The sequence below is a fragment of the Arachis hypogaea genome, chromosome 5 (assembly GCF_003086295.3).
Source record: "Arachis hypogaea cultivar Tifrunner chromosome 5, arahy.Tifrunner.gnm2.J5K5, whole genome shotgun sequence".
Taxonomy (NCBI): Eukaryota; Viridiplantae; Streptophyta; class Magnoliopsida; order Fabales; family Fabaceae; genus Arachis; species Arachis hypogaea.
In genome coordinates this window covers 37,749,252-37,756,532 of record NC_092040.1, presented here as the reverse complement: position 1 = coordinate 37,756,532, position 7,281 = coordinate 37,749,252, and the positions used below count along the sequence as shown (strand labels likewise).

The 7,281-nt window shown below is 37.0% G+C and overlaps 1 pseudogene; it reads left to right on the top strand.

Moving 5' to 3' along the window:
* The first annotated feature begins 624 nt into the window (after positions 1–624).
* On the top strand, positions 625–4,494 carry LOC112801279 (eukaryotic translation initiation factor 3 subunit C-like; annotated as a pseudogene).
* The last annotated feature ends 2,787 nt before the right edge of the window (positions 4,495–7,281 follow it).

Below are 7,281 nucleotides of genomic sequence, written 5' to 3'. Positions count from 1 at the left end.
TAAGCGAAGCAGCGAGATGACCACTTAATAAACTCAAATTAGTTAACATAAATATTAATTATAACTTTATAAAATATTTATAATAATAATTACTATATATTTTTTATTTAATTTTTTATATAATTTTATGTATTATTCCGTACAAGATACAGAAGATACACTAGTAATAAATTTAAAATGTAAAAACTTTAAACATAATAAATATTAAAAAAAGCTGCAAAATTTAGAATGAATCTCATTTTTTTTTGTCTAAAATGAATATCAACAAAATAAAATTTTATTTTTTCTTATTCTTCTCGAAATTTGTTTGGGTGTTATTTTTAAATTTTTTTTTAAATAATATTTTTTAAAATTTTTTTTACAAAAATAAAAATAATTTTATGTTTAAATTTTTTTTATCAATTATATTCGAATAAAATTAAATAAAATTTTTTTTATTTATTTATTATGTAAAAATATTTTTTTAATTTTTTTTAAAAAACATAAAATATAAAATTTTAAAAAAATATTTTTATATTTTTTAATATTTTTATTTTTAAAATTAAAAATTTGTTAAGTATATTAAAAAAATAATTTTTATTAAATTTTTGTTTTTATCAATTTAATGACGCCAAAATAACATTCAATACGAGTGTGTCATCCTCCTCCGAATCAAATCTTATTCTCAGATCAAATTATCTTTATAATCTTTTCATTTTTTCTGAATTCCGCCAACCCACACTATCGACTGTGTCAAGCTTCAGCGGCAGAAATCCATCATCCAGCAAAACCCTAATCTGCCCCCGATTTCTCAGGTTTGTGTATCCTTTCACTTTTAATTTTTCAATTTCTTTTTTTTTCCCGCCAATCTATTTTCGCAGTTATAAATATCCGAGTATTGTATAAATTCCGTAAACGCTTCTTTCTGTTAATCTGAGTGTGCAGACACATACGGAAGCCTGCATGCATATATCGCTTTTCTTCATTGTTTTCTAATAGATTCGTTTTTCCAGAGCTTTTGACAAACGATGGCGTCAAGATTTTGGACCCAGGTTTGTTTCGAATTTCAGTGCCTCGTTGGTTTAATTTGTAATTTCATGGGATTGAAGAACACTCCGTTTCTTATGTTATTTTTTTTAATAATACTAGGGTGCGAGCGATTCTGAGGAAGAAAGCAGTGACTTTGATGAGGTTGAAGAGACGACGGCTGGTGAGGTCGATCCCGCTGCCAATAGGTATTTGACAACTGAGGTGAGTGACAGTGATGACTCGGATAGCCAACGGCGGGTTGTCCGGTCGGCAAAGGATAAGCGATTCGAGGAGATGGCTTCTACCGTTGATCAGATGAAGAATGCCATGAAGATCAATGATTGGGTGAGCTTGCAGGAGAGCTTTGATAAGATCAACAAACAGCTTGAGAAGGTCATGCGTGTTACCGAGTCTGAGAAGGTCCCCAGTCTCTACATCAAGGTCCTGGTGATGTTGGAAGACTTTTTGGCTCAGGCTTTGGCCAATAAGGATGCCAAAAAGAAGATGAGTAGTAGCAATGCTAAGGCTTTGAACTCGATGAAGCAGAAGTTGAAGAAGAACAATAAGCAATATGAGGAACTGATTAACAAATGCAGGGAGAGCCCTGAGAGTGAGGAGGAGAAAGAAGAGGAGGAATCCGAGGATGAGTATGAGAGTGATGGTGAGATTATCGAGCCGGATCAGCTTAAGGGAAGAGATGACCTGAAATCAGATTCTGAAGTCTCTCACTATGAAGATGAAAAGGTCGATGCTGGTGAGGGACCCTGGGACCAAAAACTTAGCAAGAGAGACAGACTTATGGATAGGCAATTCATGAAAGACCCTAGTGAGATCACTTGGGACACCGTCAACAAGAAATTCAAGGAGATTGTGGCAGCAAGGGGCAGGAAGGGAACTGGAAGGTTTGAGCAGGTTGAGCAGCTTACTTTCCTTACAAAAGTTGCTAAAACACCTGCACAGAAGTTGGAGATCCTTTTTAGTGTGGTATCTGCCCAGTTTGATGTTAACCCTGGCCTAAGTGGGCACATGCCCATTAATGTTTGGAAAAAATGTGTGCATAACTTGCTGGTCATTCTTGACATTTTAGTGCAATACCCTAACATAGTTGTTGATGATGCTGTGGAGCCAGATGAGAATGAAACACAGAAGGGCCCTGACCATAATGGACCAATTCGCATTTGGGGAAACTTGGTCGCCTTCTTGGAAAGAATAGATGCCGAGTTTTTCAAGAGTTTGCAGTGCATAGATCCACATACTCGTGAGTATGTTGAGAGACTCAGGGATGAGCCAATGTTTCTTGTTCTTGCTCAGAATGTCCAGGAATACCTTGAAAGGGTTGGAGATTTCAAAGCTGCTTCTAAGGTGGCCTTGAGGAGGGTTGAACTCGTTTACTACAAACCACAGGAGGTTTATGTTGCAATGAAAAAATTGGCGGAGTTGGCTGAAGATGGGGTTAATGAAGGGGCTGGTGAGGAGAAAGGGTTTGAGGATACAAGAATTCCCACTCCATTTATTGCTACTCCTGAGCTTGTGCCCCGCAAACCTACCTTCCCTGAGAACAGCAGGACTCTAATGGACATATTGGTTACCCTGATATACAAGTATGGTGATGAGCGCACTAAAGCACGGGCAATGCTTTGTGACATATACCACCATGCTCTTCTTGACGAGTTCTCAATATCCCGTGATCTGCTGCTCATGAGCCACTTGCAAGACAGCGTTCAGCATATGGACATATCAACACAGATACTGTTTAACAGGGCTATGGCACAGTTGGGTCTATGTGCTTTTAGGGTTGGGTTGATTTCCGAAGCACATGGCTGTTTATCTGAACTTTATTCTGGTGGAAGGGTGAAGGAGTTGCTTGCACAAGGTGTGTCACAGAGTCGTTATCATGAAAAGACCCCAGAACAGGTGTGTGTTAAAAATAGAGCTCTGTAGTTCCTTATTCAGAAGCAGAATTGATTATTTTCAGCTGCAAAATATTATGTTCCATTTTTTTTGTTGAACTATTATTTTGCACTGCATAACGTGTTTGCATAAGTCTGCCAAAACTTCACAAGGGAAACAAATATTTGTTCAAGCCCACTCCCCAAAATAAATGTGCAAGTTGTTTTGTGAGGAATAATTCTTGGTTATTTATTTAAAAGTAAAACTGCTTAATTTTTAAACTACTTCAATGAGTGCTTTTCATTTTTGCTTGACACTTCGACATTGTTGTCTCTGCATGATTTGCTTGCATTATATCTTTCAAAAACTCATATTTGCAAATTGTTGTAGTTTTTTTTCTAATTTCCCGAGGCATCATTTATTTATTTATTTGTAGAACTTCGATAGTTATACTTGACATCATACCCTATTTCCCCCTTTTCCAGGAAAGGTTGGAAAGAAGGCGTCAGATGCCATATCATATGCACATAAATCTTGAGCTCCTGGAGGCAGTGCATCTTACAACCGCTATGCTTCTTGAAGTTCCCAATATAGCAGCCAATGTTCATGATGCAAAGCGCAAAGTCATTAGTAAGAACTTCCGCCGCTTACTTGAGGTGAGTGACAAGCAAACGTTTACTGGTCCACCTGAAAATGTCAGAGACCATGTTATGGCTGCCACAAGGGTTCTTGCCAAAGGAGACTTCAACAAGGCTTATGACATCATTGTGTCTCTTGACGTTTGGAAGTTTGTTAGAAACAGAGATACTGTACTTGCAATGCTGAAAGATAAGATCAAGGAGGAGGCATTGAGGACATATCTCTTTACGTTCTCATCATCTTATGATTCTTTGAGCCTTGATCAACTCACCAAATTTTTTTCTCTCTCTGTTGCTCATACTCATAGCATTGTTAGTAGGATGATGATCAATGAAGAGCTTCATGCAAGCTGGGACCAGCCAACTGGCTGCATTATTTTCCAGGATGTGGAGCACTCTAGGTTGCAGGCATTGGCATTCCAGTTAACAGAGAAGTTATCCATCCTTGCCGAGAGTAATGAAAGAGCAATGGAGGCAACCATAGGTGGTGGTGGATTGGATCTTCCTATGAGGCGTAGGGATGGCCAGGATTATGCTGCTGCTGCTGCTGGTGGAACCAACTCTGGGAGTGGCAGGTGGCAGGACTTGGGTTCTCAGACAAGACAAGGTGGTGGGCGATATGGTAGTGGAGGTGGAAGGCCGTTGGCTTTAGGCCAAGCAGGTGGACCGAGCAGGACGTGGATCTGGTCGGTATCAAGATTCTGCGTATGGAGGTTCAGGCAGGACTCAAGGTGGTATCTCATTGAGGGGATCGCATGGTTAGCCTCAAGGGTGTGCGTGCTTAGCATGGATAGAGGCCAACAAATAATTTAAAACTATTTTTTCAGGTTTTTTTTTCTTATGGTTCAAGAATATTATAGATTTCAAACTATTTTATTTACATTTTATTTTGAATAAAGATAAAACAACATATTCCAGTACGTTTACTATATAATGACAATGATAGTGTTATACTAAACTTGAAAAATTTATTATTATAAAATATTATTTTCGATTTACTATGACAAATTAAAATGTAAACTCGTGCATCGCACGCATTTAACACTAGTAGTAATACAAACAGGGAGCTTATATGCTGACGTGGTGCTCATACGTTGAGTCTGGGAGTTTATTTGCTTAGGTATCGTCACTAGAAATTTTAAAAATTATATTTATAAATTATAAATTATTATTTACTTCGGTTGTTATTTTCAAATTTTAAATTATTTGTTTGAGTTGTTTTACTTAAGTTGTTATTTTTTAAATTTTAACACTATTTTTTTAAAATTTGTTGATTTTTTTAGACTATTTTTTTAAAATTTGTTAGTAAGTTTTAAATTTAGAATTTTTAAAGACCATGGAGCATCACCGGTTTTGAAATCTGTTTCGACTCAAGAAACAAAAACCACCTTGCCAATGTTTACTTTATCTCTGCAAATTTAATTCAAATTTAAATTAAAAATTTTAGTTACGAGTCAATTATAAAAGTATAAGTTATGAGACATGTATAACATCACAATTCAAAATACCTCATCCCTTTCTTTATATGTATCCAAAATCTAAAGTTATTTTACTTATTCCAATGACTGGTATTCACAAAATTACAAAAATCAATCCTACAATTGACAATTTGTGTATACATATATGAATAATACGGTTATGGATACTATCAAATTACGAAAATTCTCCAATGCCATACTCAATTGAGATGGTTTAGCTCGATGAAGACGTGAGTTTCTTACTAATTTTTTAATATTATTTTAAATTTATATTATTTATATTTTAAATTTGTTTGTTTGTATCCATTTAATTGTTCTTTGATTTTTATTTATCAATTCTAGGGAGGAAAAATACAAGCCTAAGGATTCTTGTGTCTCGATTCGTGAATTTGCTAAGAGAAGAAATATTTTACCAAATAAAATATTTTGTTGTTGGACTCAATAAGGGTAACTTCAAGACTACACATCATGAGTATGTGGTTAATTTAAACCAACGTATCGATGTCCACATACTTCTAGAATCGTCAACTATCCCACGATATAGATTTAATTTTGTGAGTTTTGACACTCTCAATACTCTTAGGTACGATTACACCTATTTTGTTGGTAAGTTTATTATTTTAGAAGAAGTATACTTTATTTATAAATTTATTTATTTTATTAAAAATTTTGGTTGTATTTTTTTCTTAACAAACTTACTGACGATAATTTTTTTTATTTTAATTCATTCAAGATGACAAATCTTGCTAGAATTTGGAGTTGTGACCTGCATCTATCACCAACCAGATAATTCACCTTGGTGGGTTGTAACCTGCATCTGAAAACAACAACAGAAATATGGTATGAGAATCGGGGGTTCTTAGTATGGTAACAGTATCCAGTGATGTACGATATAAGACCCCAGGACGCCAAAGGCAATCCTAGACTCCATATCCATCACAAGAATTCAAGCTTAAAGCATTTTGGACTAAATAAGCATAATATGTAAAACCTTAATAAAACTTAAGCCGTAGCGCCATAAAAGGGTAATATATCTTAGGAGATTTCTACTCTAATCAAACACCGCTGTCCCACAGCCTTCACCAACCGATCCGCCATGCGATCCTATTGCCACCGGCTTCCGAACCTCCTCAATCCCAGTAAAAGCACAATTATATACAACACAACCAAAACACAAGTTGAAGCATATTTAGCAATTAATACAAATAGTAATTAGACATGTTATACAGATAGGGAAAAAATATCAAGTTGGCAAAGCATACAAACATGTAGAAAATGTATATGATGAATGCCTGCCATACTGGCTGTGATATCACATTATCGGTTCAACTGCCAACCCGATGCATCTCTTTCAGAATCATCATATGGGAACCCTCGAGATATAATGCTCGGATCACTATCCAGGATTGTGCGCCTGTACGCTTTGGAGATCCGAAGGGATGCGAGCGAGATCTATTGCCACCGACCTCACATCTAAGTACAAGTGGGACGAACCACCACCCTTACGCCGCCGCCGCTACCTCGAACAGGTGGGATCCAACTTTGGCCCCTGCCGGGCGCATAGCGTCTCATAATCTCAATATACAATGATACATCAGTGGTTCTCAGAAAACATTTTCAATATGTCATGGATCCTTCAATTCCTTCAGAGTCTTCGACTCAACTCAATCATTGTCAATTCATATTCCCATTTCTCTTCTCACTCTACCAACCCATTCTCAGTACACCAGAAACCTAAACCTCCGTTTCTCTATTTTTCATAATAAACATCAACTAAAACCCTTAGCCTATTTTCCATATTCCCATACTCAAAATTAAACCCAAAGGCCTTAAAATGGTGTTATAGAAGCTTACAACTTTGTTGGGAAGGTGAATTAATTGAAAAGAAAGTTTAAAATTGTGAAACAGGTCGTGTGCGTCTGCACAGGGGTGTGCGTTCGCATGCCCAGGAAGATTTTAAAAGTGTGCGTACGCACAAGGGTGTGCGTACGCACAGGTACTAAAATATGTAAAGTCTGTTCACTCGCACAACCTGTGCCAGCGCCCCCAACAGGCTGGCCTTCCCAACGTGTGCGTGCGCACAAGGCTGTGCAAACGTACAGGTTGCAATTCTTCGTTGGTGTGTGCACGCACAAGCTCTGCTAACGCTGCAAACAGTGAGCCTCCCTCTGCGTGTGCGGACGCACAAGTCTGTGCGTGCGCACAGTTTTAAATTTTTGCAGAGGTGTGCGTGCGCACACATAAGAAATCATGAAATTCTGCAACTT